General features: G+C 39.4%; 1 long non-coding RNA gene across 1 annotated transcript in view; it reads right to left on the reverse strand.

Annotated features, from left to right (window-relative positions):
* The window catches only part of LOC102163373, an 83,955-nt gene that overhangs the window by 60,481 nt on the left and 6,204 nt on the right, over positions 1-17,270 (reverse strand). The window contains exon 2 of the long non-coding RNA XR_002337997.1: positions 8,424-8,512. This is a non-coding gene — a long non-coding RNA (uncharacterized LOC102163373). The remainder of the gene's footprint in view (positions 1-8,423; positions 8,513-17,270) is intronic.

Below are 17,270 nucleotides of genomic sequence, written 5' to 3' on the forward strand. Positions count from 1 at the left end.
TCCTAGAAGTAAGTAGGTGTATTATGGTCTTTCATGGACATGGCCGAGAAAACTTAGTGCTTAATTCTGTGTCTGTGAAGGGGACATGGAAGGCTTCAGAGAAGGGCATCTGAGAACTCCACATGAAAGGGGTAAAAATGAATGTCTTCATACCTATAACAAGATGTAAGATTCAAGCTGTTTAGCTTACTGGATGTGCTAAGGCTCCTATCTGACTCTGCCTTGGATGACTTTGTATTTCCCATCACTCATGGGCTCCTCTTCAGAAGTTGTGATACCTCTCAGCTCCCAAGGTCATGGGTGTATTTTCTCTGACTGTGTCCACATGTATACAAAACATGTAACATGCTGTGACACAGGCATTGTCAAAAGCAATAAGTCGAAAATATTTCACTGCGTCTACGACAAACTACTTTTGAGGAGAACCTGCAAACCCCAATAAGGCAAGTCAACCTTATTTCATTCTCATTCCTCTAACAATCATTCTTTAAAACCCTCATTAAATTCAAATCATAATTCAGATGACTAATAGATGACTATTGAGATGACTGTAATTAATGCGCTATTTGGAAAAGCCTGGCATGACCCTGCCTTTGAAGGAAACAAAATGTTACATGGAGAGGAAACGTTTTAATTTTTTACATTAGCACATCCATTTGGCTTCTAATGAGGAATTAGTGGCAGTGAATTCACGCCCTGCTCGAGATAAACACCTGTGCATTTTACCTTGGAAATAGAATCATAGAGTCTGTATCTCATTATACGTTTCTCCAGATAACTCATGAAGTTGTGGTCAAGATAACATGAGCTACCTGTCTTAACAACCCAATCTCTTCTCCATGGTTGACTGGCAAAAACAGCCTCCACCATTCCACCCATCCATGGCACACATGCCATTCCTCCCCAAAGAGGTGAAGTGTATTTTCCCTTTCCTTGAAAGTGGGGTGAACCCATGACTCTCTTTGGCCAGAAATGCAGCCACCATGATGTTATGTGACTTCTAGGCCTCTACTGTAAGGAACTTGACAGGTTCTGTGTTTGCCCTCTTGAGATCCAGCCACCACATTAAAAAGCTTGGGCTAGACTCTTAAATGATGAGAGACCACTGAAAGACAGAGAAGCTCAGTCAGACCCCTGCTTTCCATCCACTCCCCCAAGGCCCTAGGCATGTGAATGAGGCTATCATGGCTCTTCCAGCTCTAGTCAACGCCTTCCCATGCCCCCCCAACACACACCAGTACCACATGGAATAGAATGAACTTTCCATGTCGAGCCCTGGGTAATTTGTGAATAATTAAGTGGTTATGATTATTTTAAGCCACTAAATTGTGGGATGGGTTGTTACATAGATGTAGAAGACTAAAACAAAGGAGGAAACTGAAGCACAAAGGGCCACCATAGCTATCAAGTAGCAAAGCTCAGTTATGAACCCAGGCTACCCATCCTGAGTGGCCACACCTTAACCACTATTCTATGTTGACTGCTTGGATGTAAACAAAAGCAAAGCAGAATGAGAGGGCAGATCAAAGCCACAGTCTAAGAGGTGGGTACAAATAAAGGAAAGGGAAAAGGAAATAAACAAATCCAAAAAAGAAAAAAAAAATCAGGCCAGGGATCTGAGTTAATGGACTCAAGAAAACTATATAGGAAACAGCATGGTTTTCAGTTTGTGCTTTTGCCCTTTAACTCCTGCCTGAGGCAAGACACGCTCACCTTGATCTTCATGCATTTACTATTCCTTAGGAATCCCATAGGAAAGGCCCCAGTTAAGAGCTCCAACTTAAGTAAACTCTCAACCCCCTACCTTCACATTCTCCTCACATCATTTCTGAGCCTTTGTTCCTTCTTTAAAATGAACACAATAATTTGGTCTAACTCATAATTTGTTGTAAGGACTAATTGAAATAATATATGCATGGTTAATTCTCAATAAATGAGAGTTATTATTATGATGGAAATCTACTCTACAACATAGCCCAAGGACCTTTCTCCTCATGTTTTTGGAGTTGCACTTAATTTCATTTGGTTTTAAATCTTACACATTCCATCTCCAGTTCTATGTGTGGTATCAGCCACCAGATGTCTGCCTCCAAACACTACTGTAGGCTGATCCCTCCTTTACACACATTGCTAAACTATCACAACTATTTGTCCTACAGGTTCAGGAAGCTCTCTTTTAAGGCCCCAACTGATGCCAAATCTGAAATGCCCCTCTCCAATCCAGGATCTCATTTTGAATCTCTTCTCATATTAAAGAATAAATAACTTACTACTTGATCAAGGCAAAAGCTCCTTCAAAAGTTCCTTCCCTTTTCTTTCTTCTTTTATCATCAATCTTTGTTGCTAGCCAGGTCATTTTTTTTTTAATGGCATGGAAACTCTCTGCTCTCATGGGCTTTGGATACAGTCTGTTCTCTCTTAGTCTACAATGCCCCAGTCCTCCCTCACTTTTCCCATTATCTCAAATTCCCCGACGACTAGAGTGATACCAACAAGCCGACAACCCACTTGGCTGCCAGATCTCTTCTAAGCACTCATTAATTCGGCTGGTTGGAGAGCAACATGCTTCACCACCAGACGCAATTCCTTTCCTTCCTTTTTTCATCTTTCAGGCAAGGTGCCTGCATCTTGGAGTGGCCATGATGGATTGGTTTTTACTTTAATGTATTCCAGCATGCATAAAGAAAGCATGGAGAGTCCAATTCCCTTGATTAATGTGCCAATCCACTCCCTGAGAGCCTTCGTTTTTGCTCCTAACCACGCTTAGAAAGATCAGCCTGTAATGTGCAACGGTGTCAGCCACCACATTCCACTGGGGGCGCTATTCTCTCACGGCATCTCCTCAGACAACATGGAGCTCTTCCCTCTAGCTACTGGGTCCTGGAAACCATCCCTCACCTTAAGTATCGCCAAGTTTTACATCTGTGCCTTCTTGTAAATACCATGAGAAACCTGAATTTTAGAAGAAACATAGGACACACTCTAAGAGATGTCTCAGATTTCCAGCAGGAAAAAACGATTTGGTAGGAGCATCAGTGGCTTCTACCAAAAATACTGGTAGCCCTTCTAGAGGATTTCCTTAGAGGCAAAAAGTACATTTTACTCTGGGAGGTAAACAAAGTCCAATAACATTTGCTCACTTTCTGAAAACTTGAAAAACAATAGATGAAAAGACAAATCAAAACTCTCCTCACACACCTATTTTCCTTAAATGCACAAGAGAAATAGAGGCCCAGATAGAGGTGACTCAATCTTGCCAGCTATTAGAGAGTATCAGGGAGATTTGATGAAAGTGTCAAAAAAAATGAAGATATTTTTGCTTCCCAGCCTTTTTTTCCATATTTTTATTACAAAGTCCACAAAAATTATAGAGTAGCTCTGGAGGATTGGAGGAAAAGGCTTTCTTCGTTCACTGCATATAAGATAAACAGATCACAAAAATAGGACTGTCTTACTTTCTTTGAGATCTGATGCACTGAAAGTGGGAGGAGCAGAGAGAGAGAGCCAAGAAGAAACTAGGAATCAAGCAATGGAAAAGCTGTACCATCTGTCCAGTTGAAGACAACTTTGTAATCAGCAGCTTAATGTTTGTCACTCCCCTTCCAAGGATACTCATGTCCACCTCACCTCTTGCTACTGGCCTGGCCACATACACTTTCTGCCCTGTTACAGGTGACATCTGAATGCCTTGGGAATATTGCTTATGTTTTTGGAATTCCCCACATCCTCCATTCTGACTCCTTTCTCTACCGCTTGAATCGTGTTTATCCTTGTGTAGCCAGTCCAAGCACATTCAGCATCTCTCTGAAGACTTCTCTGATGCATTTAGCTATAATTTCTTCCTCCTTCATTAGAGTCCCATCATCATCATCACAGCTGTCATTCAATGAATGCTGGCTTTTTCTTTTTCCTTTGTGTTTTTTTTATTCAGCAAACATATTACTCAGGGTATTTATGGTGTTAATTGCTGCCTATTTGTGGATGGGGAGGTGGGTGTAAGGGATAATCAGAAATTAAATTTGTACTTTTTTTTTAAGTTAAATGACAACAAAAAAATCATGATAGAAGGGAAAATGGAATCTTTCATGGTTTGGATACCCTGATTAGCTGGGCTGCTTTCTTGAATTATTTAGCCATTGGCATATATTTCATGCCTATACAATGTAAACTCTGTATATTTTATTATCCTAGAGAAATATTAATTTTTGGTATCAGAGCATTTTTGATATATTTGTTTGGGTCAATAAATGTTTATTAATTGTCCATCATATGCTGAACATGCTGATGACCAGAGTGGGTTTGGCAATGAAAAACACAGGCATGATCACATGATCTCTATCTTTAATGAGCACTTTAAGTGTAAGTTAGAGGAGAAAAGGTCATCAGATAAAGACATGAACGGGTGTATAATTGAAGAGAGTGATCAATGGTCTAAAGGAAAGGGGACGTGGTTTGGTGAAAATATATAACTACAGAACCTTACATGCATGGAACCAGCAAAGTGTTCCATGGATGTTGAGGATATGGAACTTAAGCTAAGATCTATTTTTTTTAAAGGTAGAGTTTAATATGGAAAGTAGAAAAAGAGGAGAGAATTCTCGACCAGAGAAATAGCACAATGAAAACTCAGTGCTAGGAAAGAGCAATTGGACAAACTGACAGAAGGTTGATGTATAGATTAGAATACCTACAAAAATGTTTGAAAGATGATTGAAAAGGGAAGCACAAAGAAATAACGGGAGGGAATTTTATGTGTGGCTGGGTCAGCTCACACAGCTACTTATTCAGCATCCTACTTGCTTGAGGCACAGTGCTTAAAGAGAGGCAACTAACTATTCCCTTAAAATCCTTTCTACCATCTCTCAATATACAAATATCTCATACAGCTCAATATCAAAAAAATAAACAACACTATCAAAAAATAAACAACACAATCAAAAAAATGGGCAGAAGACCTAAATAGACATTTCTCCAAAGTTATACAAATGGCCAACAGGCACATGAAAAGATGCTCAACATCACTAAATACAAAGGAAATGCAAATCAAAACTACAATACCAGTCAGAATGTCCATCCTCAAAGGGCCTCTACAAATAATAATTGCTAGAAAGGATGTGGAGAAAAGGGAACCCCCTACAGTGTTGGTAGGAATGTAAATTGGAGAAGCCACTGTGGAAAACAGTATGGAGGTTCCTTTAAAAACATCCATAAGGTCCAGCAATCCCTGCTCCTGGACATATATCCAAAAAAGGTGAAAACCCTAATTTGAAAAGATACATGCACCCCAATATTCATAGAAGCACTGTCAGACATGGAAGCAACCTAAATGTTCATTGATAGAAAAATGGATAAACAAAATGTGGTACATATATAAATGGAATACTACTCAGTCATAAAAATGAATGAAATAATGCCATTTACAGCAACATGGATAGACCTAGAGATTATCATGCTAAGTGAATTAAGTCAGAAAGAGAAGGACAAACATCACATGATATTACTTACATGTGGAATCTTAAAAAATGATACAAATGAACTTCTTTGCAAAACAGAAATAGACTCAGATATAGGAAAAAAACTTATGATTATCAAAGGGAAAGGATGGGGGAGGGAAAAATTAGGAGTTTGGTGTTAACAGATACACATTACTATATAAAATAGATAAATGACAAAAACTTTCTTATAGCACAGAGATGTCTACTTGATATCTTGAAATAACCTATAATGGAAAAAAATCTGAAAAAGGATATATGTATAGATATAGATATATATATATATATATCTTCTTCAAAGATCTGAAATGCTTTGCTTTGTACCAGAAACTAATACAACAAGGAAATCAACTATACTTACATAAAATTTTTTTAAAAGAACACTTATTTCTTAGCTTTGCACAAAGCAACCTGCAATAAAATCTACACCCCCTAGATCCCTTTCCAAATAGTATATAACCTTGACTCTAATAGGCTTATGGAATATAAGAAAAAAGGTGTTGCAACATTTTAGGAAATTTCCTCTAAGAAAGAGGGAATGCCTTTTGCCATTCCTTTCTGCTTACTGTTAGAATATTGATGCAGTGGCTGGAAGATGCAGCCATCTTGAACCATGAGATGTACATGAGGAGAAAAGTATATGTGACAGGAAAAAAGGATGGAAGAAATCTTGTTCTCTAATGCCATACATCATCATGCCATCCCTGAGTGGACTTCCTCTAGCTTTTTAAGTATGAATAAGAAAAAGATTCACATCAATCATTTTTAAGCCATGGCTAATTGGGGATATTTTTTTTCTGTTATTTCCACTGAAATATTAACAGGGCTGTATATTAAATACACACTGACTAAATTCCTCTAAACTGTTATGGCACAATTTACAAAATTGTTATAGTCATAATTAGAAAATAAATTTTCCTTCAAGAAATCTAAGCAAGGAGTAAGGTTAGTATAGATTTTTGAACAAAAAGCCCTAAAAGTAAAAACCATATTTTAAGAAGAAATGCTGCATGCCAAGTTGAAATGTCCATTTAAAAGAGAATAACTTTTGGAGTTACTACACTGGCACAGTGGCTTAAGCATCCGACCACAATGGCTTGGATCATTGTGGGGGAGGCACAATTTCAATCCCCAGCCTGGTGCATTAGGTGAAAGGATCCAGTGTTGTTGCAGCTATACCATAGGTTACACCTGTGGCCCAGATTCAATCCTGGCCTGGGAAATTCCCAATGTCACAGGTGTGGCCATAACTTTTCTTAATTTAAAAAATAAATAAATAAAAATAGGAAGTTCCTATTGTGGCTCAGTGGTAATGAACCCAACCAGTATCCATGAGGATGTGGGTTCAATCCCTGGCCTCGCTCAGTGGGTTAAGGATCTGGCATTGCCACGAGCTGTGGTGTAGTCACAGATGCAGCTCAGATCCTGCGTGACTCTGGCTGTGGCATAGGCCAGCAGCTACAGTTCCAATTTTACCTCTAGCCTGGGAACTTCTGTACACTGCACATATGACCCTAAAAAAAAGGGGGAGGCACAATAAACTAAAAAATATATGCCCAACATCACTGATTATTAGAGGAATGCAAATCAAAACTACCATGAGATACCACCTCACACCAGTCAGAATGGCCATCATTAATAAGTCCACAAATAACAAATGCTGGCGGGTTGTGGAGAAAGGGGAACCCTCCAGCACTGTTGGTGGGAATGTAACCTGGTTCAACCACTATGGAGAACAGTATGGCGGTACCTTGGAAAACTATACATAGAACTACCATATGAACCGGCAATCCCACTTTTGGGCATATATCCGGACAAAACTCTACTTAAAAAAGACACATGCACCTGCATATTCATTGCAGCACTATTCCCAATAGCCAGGACATAGAAACAACCCAAATGTCCACGAATAGATGATTGGATTAGGAAGATGAGGTATATACACAATGGAATATTCGGCCATAAAAAGGAACAAAATAATGCCATTTGTAGCCACATGGATGGAACTAAAGACTCTCATCCTGAGTGAAGTCAGAATAAGAAAGACAAATACCATATGATATCACATATCTGGAATCTAATATATGGCACAAAGGACCCTTTCCACAGAAAAGAAAATCATGGACATGGAAAACAGACTTGTGGTTGCCAAGGGGGAAGGGGAGGGAGTGGGAGGGACTGGGAGCTTGGGGTAAATAGATGCAGAATGTTGCCTTCCAGATGGATCAGCAATGGGACCCTGCTGTGTAGCACTGGGAACTCTGTCTAGTCAATTATGATGGAACATGTAATGTGAGAAAAAAGAATGTATACATGTATGTGTACCTGGGTCACCATGCTGTACAGTAGAAAAAATATATAAATAAATGATTAAATAAATAAATAAGAATCACTTTTAAAAATACATTCTTCAAATCACCAGATATTAGTGAGCACATCAATTTCTTTAAAAACTATCTTATAGAGAGTGGAAACAAATAGACATCTTTCAGCCACCTGAGCAAGTCTGCTCACACCATCATGGCTAATGACTAGAGCAGTGGGCTTTTATTTCTCTCTTTCCAGTATTTAGAGATTTTGTGAAGATCGATATTCTGATTCTGTGCATAACTCAAGGCATAGCTAATCTGGAAACAAGAACGGATGTAGTACCAAACTGTTCTTTATCTGCCCCCTGTGTTTTCCTACCTGAAAAGCCACACCTAGGCAATAGAACAGTATAAGACTTAGATCAATGTACCCAAGAATTCTATCAGAAGACTGACATATAGAGTCAAAAGGCAAATGCAACTTACCACAAGGACATGGACTAAGAGATGTTTAGAAGAATTACCACCAGATTTTTCAGAGAGTAGCAGCACAGAGCATTTAAAGGGTCAGCCCCTACCCATAGGGAGGGTAAGCATCTTGCACAGGACACACCTTCCTTACCTTCTGAGGATGCCCTGAAGTCAAGCTGCTGATTGCGGCATTAGTGAAGGTCAAATTTTTCTTTGGTGCTTCCAAAGACATATCGAAATCTGAGAAAGGCAGAAATGGTTGTGAGTTAAACAAATAAACTTTTAAGAAAACCTCATTAGTCTCTGGGAACTCTGCATCAATCAGTACACTAGGATCCAAAGAAGTTTCAGTAAACACAGACTCCTACTCTATAGTCAGAGTAGGGGAAATGATTTGGGTGCAAAGAGAGGAAGTCCATCCCCAGCAGTCACATAGCTGGAGACTGCAGGCCTAGATCCCAAGCAGGCATCCCGCTGCTCAGGCTTCTCTCAGCAGCATCATGGCATGTGCTGGTACTCCCAGTTCCACTCCTTCCTTCTCTTCCACCAAAACCACCAGGACCACCCACTGCACAATACCAAGGGGTCCTCAGGAGTCTAGAAAACCAGTGTGAGTGCAAAGTCATGCTCTCTTCTGCCACCACCTTACCCTGCCTACATCTCTCGAGCTTGTGGGAAGGAGTATGTTCCATCACCTGTATGGGATGGAAAATAGGACACAAAGAGCTATCCTCATTAATCAGCAGGCTGTGCTGGAGGAGGGAATGGCTTTGTGCTTGCCACTGCCTCCCGCCTCATTGGCTCAGCAAATTCTGCCAGGATAAGAGGAGAAAAATGGAATGCCCAATCACTGTTTTAGCTATGCCCATTTTATGGATGGAAAACTAAGGAACAGAGGGACTAAAACATTCCTAGGATTCAAACTCAAGTCTCCTGATTCCCCACTGAATGCTCTTCTCATTATGGTTTTCTCCTTCCAGCAAAATCTCAGACTAAAATTACCTAAGAATACAGAAAAGTGCCCCCCATCCCAACCAAATAAAATAAGTTCCTTTTATGGGTTGAATTATGTCTGACCAAAAAGATATCCCTAGTCCCTCAGAAGATAACCTTATTTGGAAATAGGGTCATTGGAGATGTAATTAGCTAAGGTGAGGTCATACTGGAGCAGGGTGGGCCCCTCATCCAGTATGACTGGTATCCTCACAGGAAGGAAGCTGTGTGAAAAGAGACACAAAGGGAGAATGCCATGTGGTAACCAGGGTTTAAGTCACATTTACAAGGCAAGGATATCAAAGGGCACCAGCAAACACTAGATGCTGAGAAGAGATAAGGAGGAATTCTCCCCTACAGGTTTTGGGTTTCAGAGGGATCAGGGCATTCCCTCTGAAAAACAGATATTCAAGCCCCCAGGACTGTGAGAAAATAAATATCTGTTATTCTAAACCACCCAGTTTGTAGTATTTTTTTATGACAGCCCTAGGGAATTAATAACACTCTCATTTAGACAATCCATAAACAAGAGAAGAGTATAAACAGTTTAGTGTCTGGTAAAGAAAGAGAGAAAAGCACCCACATGGGATCAACTTGGCCTCAGGCTACACCTCCAGATCCCTGTGTGACCTGGCAACTTACTTCTCTTCTTTTGGTCTCTATTTTAACAACAATAAAGTAGAGATGGTAGTAATAGCTCCCTTATAGTTTGAGGTAAAGGTTTAAATGAGGTAATGCATGTTAAAACACAAAGCACAGGAGCTACCGCTGCAGCACAGTGGGTTAAGAATCTGACTGCAGCAGTTTAGGTCACTGCAGAGGTGCAGGTTCTATCCTCAGCCTGGTCCAGTGGGTTAAAGGATCTGGCATTGTTGAAGCTGCAGCTTGAATTCAATCCCTGGCCTGGGAATTTCCATGTGCCAAGAGTGTGGAAAGAAAAAAAATCACAAAGCACAGAAAACACATAGCACAGAATAGAATGAGGACTCAAAAAGATTATTACCACTAATATTATTAATTTTTCAAGGCGGATTTAAATGCAAGAAAGGACAATGTACTAATTTAATAGACATATCAATAATCAACTCACATATTACAACCTGCTCAATAAGGTAGCTATTACACACCTGTGGCTATTCAAATTTAAATTAATAAAATGAAATGAAAACTTCAGTACCTTGGCACACTAGCCACATTTCAAATGCTCAACTACCACATGTGGCTAGTAGCTACCATGTTGGATGGCCCACAACAGAACATTGCTAGTATTGCAGAAAGATCGGTTAGATATGATGCTACCACTCTTCAAGGCATAGGTAGTGAATTTGCAGAGACAGAAGCCAAGATGTCAAGGGTGTGGTATTTTCCTTTCAACTTATAAAGGATTTCCAATGCTGCCTCTGTAAATGGACCTTTTCTAAAAAATCCCTTTATTATCAGTAAACATGAAAGTCAGTTCTTATCACAACTTTCAAATAGAATGCATAGTTCCAAGAATCGTTCATCTACAGTTGAAGATGCTGCTAGAAGCCATGAAATGGGGTATGTTAATCATGTAAATACCAGGATATGAATAGCTTCCTTAGCAGTATCCATAAAAATGAAACGGGCTTTGAATTTTAGAAACAAGAATTGGTACAAACACATGTAAACTGAACCCCAAACTCACTTCAGATTAAGAGAGGCTATTCTGGTATAACATGGTGACCACACAAATATATCTTTAACATTCAGCACCTGGGATGGATTAAAAACCACATGGAGGATTGTAGCCAAAGCCGAGAAAACACAATACTAAGTGATAGAACAGAAATCAAAGTGACAATATAGTTTATAAGTCTCCGAGTAGATGTCATCGACAATGCTTTGTTCACTGTAATTGGCCTATCAAGAAGACATTATGAAATGAACAGCTTAAGAGACAGCCTATGATGTCTCCAATCTTGATACAATTTCTAGTAGGGGAAAGAGCATAATAAGCAAATCATTTCTGCTTCAATCAAGAGAGGGAAATCACAGTTCAAGAAAAAGCAAACCAAAATAGAGAAATAAAGTTCAGCTTCCTACTAACCAGAGATGACATTGAAAAGACAATTGAAGCTTTGGATGAAAGCCCAAAACTCTAAAGAAATCCCTTAATTCCATGTATAAATGGGCAATAGGGTCTTGGTGCTATTGAGCCAAGTAAAATGGAGACTAGGACCCTTTGAACCTTTTATATCAAAGGAAAAGCCTGACCAATAGGGGGAAGAAGGTGTAGAAGTGTGCTGGAAGTAACCCCAATAGAGTCTCCAGGCAAGCCCAGTGGCTTCTTACTGTCCACCCAGGCCTCATCTAAAAGACCCCTATCCCTCCTAATGGGTTCCTAGGACAATCTGAGGGGATCCACCCTGGATGCCTGCCACAGTCACCCTGTCAAGATTTCCCCTATCTTAGAAAGTGATCACATCTCATCGGGCATCTACCCCAACTTTTATGGAGTCTGAGTTATCTTCCTCATGTCTCATAAATGTCAGTGTGGGAAGTGGGAGGGTCCAAAGACCAGGCTTTAGTAATATTTTCCTGATGCCACCATCTATAAGGTAAATGAAAGAGATGATAATCCACACAAAGGAAGGGTTCTGTCAGAGAAAGAGCACCTGAAGAAAGTCTTCCTTCTGGAATAGCCATCTCCATACAAATTCACCACTGCCTTGCTGACACCTCAGAGAAACTGCCATGATATCCCCAATTGTGGCATCAACCCACTGGAGTGGCCACACTCCTTTCTCATGACATCTGTCTGCCATCTGGAGAGATGCACTCAGTCCCTTTCCTCGAGGGATTCTGCACATGGCAAGGTGGCCTCAAGTTAAAGGCAAGCTGGAGGTTGGGAGTCACAGAGTCCAGCTGTGAGATGTCTATGAGGTCAGACCTTGAAGTGGTCCTATCACACTCCTGCTGTTAGCATGGGTAAGAAACAGAAACCATTTATCACATGATTTATCTCTGGACACCCTCCCTCTGCATAAAGTGGATTTGTTCTTCTACCTGAAAGAGAGATTCCAGATTGTACAACCGGTTAGAAAAAAAAGGCTTTAAGATAGTCCAAAAGTATGATCTTCCAATTATAAGCTAAATATATACCAAGGATGTCAAGTACAGCATGGTGAACATAGTTAACACTGCTGTACGATCTACAGGGAAGTTATTAAGAGACTAAATCCTAAGAGATTCATCACAAAGAGAATTTTGTTTTCCTTTTTTCTATTCTTCTTTTTCAAAAAATATATCTTTACGTGAAGATGGATGTTAGCTAAAGCATCAGATTCAATGCAATCCCTATCAAATTACCAAGGACATTTTTCACAGAACTCAAACAAAATACTTTAAAGTTTGTTTGGAAACACAAAAGACCCATAATAGCCAAAGACAATCTGAAAAGGAAAAACGGAGCTGGAGGAATCAGGCTCCCTGACTTCAGACTATACTGCAAAGCTACAGTCATCAAAACCATATGGTACTAGCACAAAGACAGAAATGTAGATCAGTGGAACAGGATAGAAAGCCCAGAGTTAAACCTACGCACCTACAGTGAACTAATCTATGGCAAAGGAGGAAAGAATATACAGTGGAGAAAAGACAGCCCCTTCAATAAGTGGTGCTGGGAAAACTGGACAGCCACATGTAGAAGAATGAAAGGAACACTTCCTAACACCATACACAAAAAATATACTCAAAATGGATTAAAGACTTAGATATAAGGTCAGACAATATAAAACTCTTAGAGGAAAACATAGGCTGAACACTTGCCAACATAAACCACAGCAACATCTTCTCAGATCCACCTCCTAGAGTAATGATAATAAAAACAAAAATAAACAAAGGGGACTTAATTAAACTTGAAAGTTTCTGCACAGCAAAGGAAACCCTAAACAAAATGAAAAGAAAACCCACAGAATGGGAGAAAATATTTGTAAATGAAGTAACTGACAGGGGATTAATCTCCAAAATTTATAAACACCATCTGGAGCTCAATACCAAAAATATGAACAACCCCATCAACAAATGGGCAAAAGATCTAAATAGACAATTCTCCAAAGAAGACATACAGATGGCCAAAAAACACATGAAAAGATGTTCAACATCACTCATTATTAGAGAAATGCAAATCAAAACCACTATAAAGTATTACCTTACACAAGCCAGAATGGCCATCATGAAATAGTCTACAAACAACAAGTGCTGGAGAGGATGTGGAGAAAAGGGAACAATATTATACTGTTGGTGGAATGTAAACTGGAGCAACAACTGTTGAAAACAGTATGGAGATTCCTCAGAAAACTAAAAATAGAATTACCATTTGATCCAGCAATCCTACTCCTGGGCATCTATCCAGAGAAAACCATGACTTGAAAAGACACATGTACTCCGATGTTCATTGCACCACTATTTTCAACAGCCAAGACATGGAAACAACCTAAATTCCATCAACAGAGGAGTGGATCAAGAAGATGTGGACATATACACAATGGACTATTACTCAGCCATTAAAAGGAAGGAAATACCAGCATTTTTAGCAACATGGATGGACCTAGAAATTACCATGCTAAGTGAAGTCATCCATACAATGAGACACCAACATCAAATGCTATCACTTACATGTGGAATCTAAAAAAAGGACACAATGAACTTCTTTGCAGAACAGATACTTACTCACAGACTTTGAAAAACTTATGGTTTCCAAATGAGACAGTTTGGGGGGTGGGGGGATGCACTGAGGGTTTAGAATGGAAATGCTGTAAAATTTGATTGTGACGATCATTGCACAACTATAAATGTAATTAAATTCACTGAGTAATAGAAAATAAATTATATATACATATATATACACACACACTCACACATGTATCTGTTTGAGAATATGGACGTTAGATAAACCATCCATTCATTCATATCATGGTTACAATTTCACAATATATGGAAAATCAAACTATCATGCTGTACACTTTCAACTTATACAAGTGGTGTTATGTCAATTATTTCTCAATAACAGTGGGAAAATAAGAAATATTTGATTAAGATTTTAAAAGATGGTACATGCATTTTGCAAGATAATGACCAAGATAATAAATAAATTTAATGATGAATTTATAGTCAATAAAAGACGGTGATATCAGAAAATGATTGCCAAGATATTAAAAATTCCTTAGCAAAAACTCTAAGAATACTGATTAGTCCAATAACCATCAGTGGCAAAGGTTGTTATTCTGAATGACATATTGGTGAGAAAATCAGAAATAGGTAACAGACTAGCTTAAAAGAGCTCTTAAAATCAGCCTGTACCCTGTCTCAGAATGTCAGAAGCCACCTCTGGAAGGTCCTAACCTTCCACTATATTTCCTCCCTTTTGACAATGTCTACACAGCCTGATGACTTTGTGATCCCCTTGAAAGACTATCCAAACAAGAAGACCTAGGGATTATGTTTTTTCACTCTTAACACTCCTCTGCTTATATGCTATAAAGAGCAATGCATACACCCACCCTTTTTTCAGCTGTGATCCACTTGAAGCACAAAATTGATGGGTAGTAAATCTGAGAATAAGCAAAACTCACTAGCAATACTAACAAGATAATCCTAAAAATAGCAAAAAATTACTGTGCACTTACTAGGTGTCTTGGCGCTCCTCTAAGCGATTTACGTAGAACTCAGTTAATCCTTGCAAGAACCCTATCAAGTAGATACTGTCATTTTCCCCATTTGATACACCAAGAAACCAAGGCATGGGAATATCAAGTAACTTGCCCAAGGTCACATAACCAGGCTTCCAGAGACCCTGCTCCTGACTGCTAACTCTGCTGCTTATTAAGAAACATAAATGTAATTGCATCCTTTTCTCTTAATAAAACACAACCAAAGGCAGAGAAAGTGAGAGTTAGCCTTAGAGGACTTTAGATCACACAGAAATATGGTCACCATGCTGTATAGTAGAAAAAAAATAATGTATTGGGGAAATAAAAATAAACAAATAAGCAAAAAAAATTAAAAAATAAACAGGAAATAGTCCTCAGATGTTGGTACAAAGAAGCATTGATCAGTACCAAATGACTTGAGACAACACTTCTAACTGTGGATCCTAGCTCTGTGGTCAAGTTCACTGGGAGGTATAGAGCAGAAGTTGCCAGAGAGAACCTGTGGGCAAGTCTTGAATACATGTTCTGCTTAGCCCATATGTTATTTTTAAGTTTTTAAAAAATGTTCTGCCAAAATGCAAAATTTTTCAGGTTTCAGACTTTTCTAGGAGAAGCAGTTTTGGCAGTGCCCCCTCCTGCAAATTGAATAGAGAGCTATAATATAGGTTTGTCCTTTAGATGGGGCATATGGTCTAATTTGCCATACTTATCACCACTCCCTATTGTCTTATACCTCACAACTTCTCTCCTTTACATTTCCTTCTAGGACCTCATAAAGCATTTGAGCATATGGGTTCTGATTTAGAGGAAAGGAGAAGTTACAGAGGAAAGAATTCTGAACCAAAAAGTGAAATTAAGGGATTCTAGTTCTAGCTGTGGAACTGGTAATACCACTTAACTCCCTATATCCATTTTTTAAATGTGAAGTCAGGCTAGATACAAAGTTTACTAATGCGGCCCTAAAAAGCCAAAAAAAAAAAAGATTGCAAAGATTTTAAAATGCAGATCGAAGATTGAAACAATAAGTTTTTGTCTGTTTTTTTAATCACAGCAGTGAGGAATGAGCTTGTCACTGTTTCAAAGGCTGACTAGAACAGGCTCCTCCTATGCACAGCATAATGAAGAAAGAAACTGGCCTGGACCAGTTAAATGAGACTTTTGCCCACCTTTGGAACATGACACAGCTTCCAATGTTAGTTCCTTTTTTTTTTTTTTTTTTTTTTTTTGGCTTCTTAGGACCATACCCGCAGCATGTGACACATGGAAGTTCTCAGGCTAGGGGTCAAAGTGGAGCTGTAGCTGTCAGCCTCTGCCACAGCCATAGCAATGCAGGATCCAAGCCACATCTGTGACCTACACCACAGCTCACAGCAATGCCAGATCCTTAACCCACTGAGCCAGGCCAGGGATCAAACCCTCATCCTCATGGATACTAGTCATATTCATTTCTGCTGAGCCAGGATGGGAACTCCCCCAATGTCAATTCTCATTGGTGTATATAGTATACGCTTCAGTTAAGAGACAATAGGTCTTCATTCTGCATTGTTATAAGCTTCTCAGTTTCACTCTGGTATTCATAGGTGAATTTTTTTTATTTTTTTAGTTTTTATTTTTTTGGCCACATCACAGCTATGGAAGTTCCTGGGCTAGGGATTGAATTCAAGCCACAGATGCAACCTATCCCACAGCTGCAGCAATGCTGGATACTTAACCCACTGCACCATGCCCAGGATTGAACCCACACCGCTGCAGCAACTGGAACCACTGCAGTCAGATTCCTAACACATTGTGCCACAGCAGGAATTCTGGTTTTTTAATTTTTTATTTACTGATATATACAAATTCATTAATTTATTCCATAAATGTGGATGAAGCTCTGGGCATTGTGCCAGGCACTATGATATAAAACTAGAAGGTGATATAGTGGACAAATGGGGAACTAAAGCATAAGTGCCCATCAGATGGCTGCCATTGTGGGGAGGTCACATGCAGTTCCTGAAGGTAACAGGGTCCAGCCCTGGAAAACTTAGGCCACCTGCTCTGGGGTACCCCCCAACTCTTCAAGGAAATCACTAATGCTTCACAAAATACTGAAAGGGACAAACTTTTCATGGAAAAAAAAAAGAGTTAGGACTTCGTGTTAAGATGAAGCATAAGGCAAAATCTAGAAGGCTGAGGAAACTCAGGAAGCAGAACGAGAAAAGCAGAAGTACCAATGCTACCAAATGGTGGGGAAACTTAGAGCTTCTGTGAGTTATAGAAGGTTCAGATCAAACATGGCCTCATCAGAACACACAGCAGGAGCTCTCTAATGGTTTATGGATGAGGCC

The sequence above is a fragment of the Sus scrofa genome, chromosome 13 (assembly GCF_000003025.6).
Source record: "Sus scrofa isolate TJ Tabasco breed Duroc chromosome 13, Sscrofa11.1, whole genome shotgun sequence".
Classification (NCBI taxonomy): Eukaryota; Metazoa; Chordata; class Mammalia; order Artiodactyla; family Suidae; genus Sus; species Sus scrofa.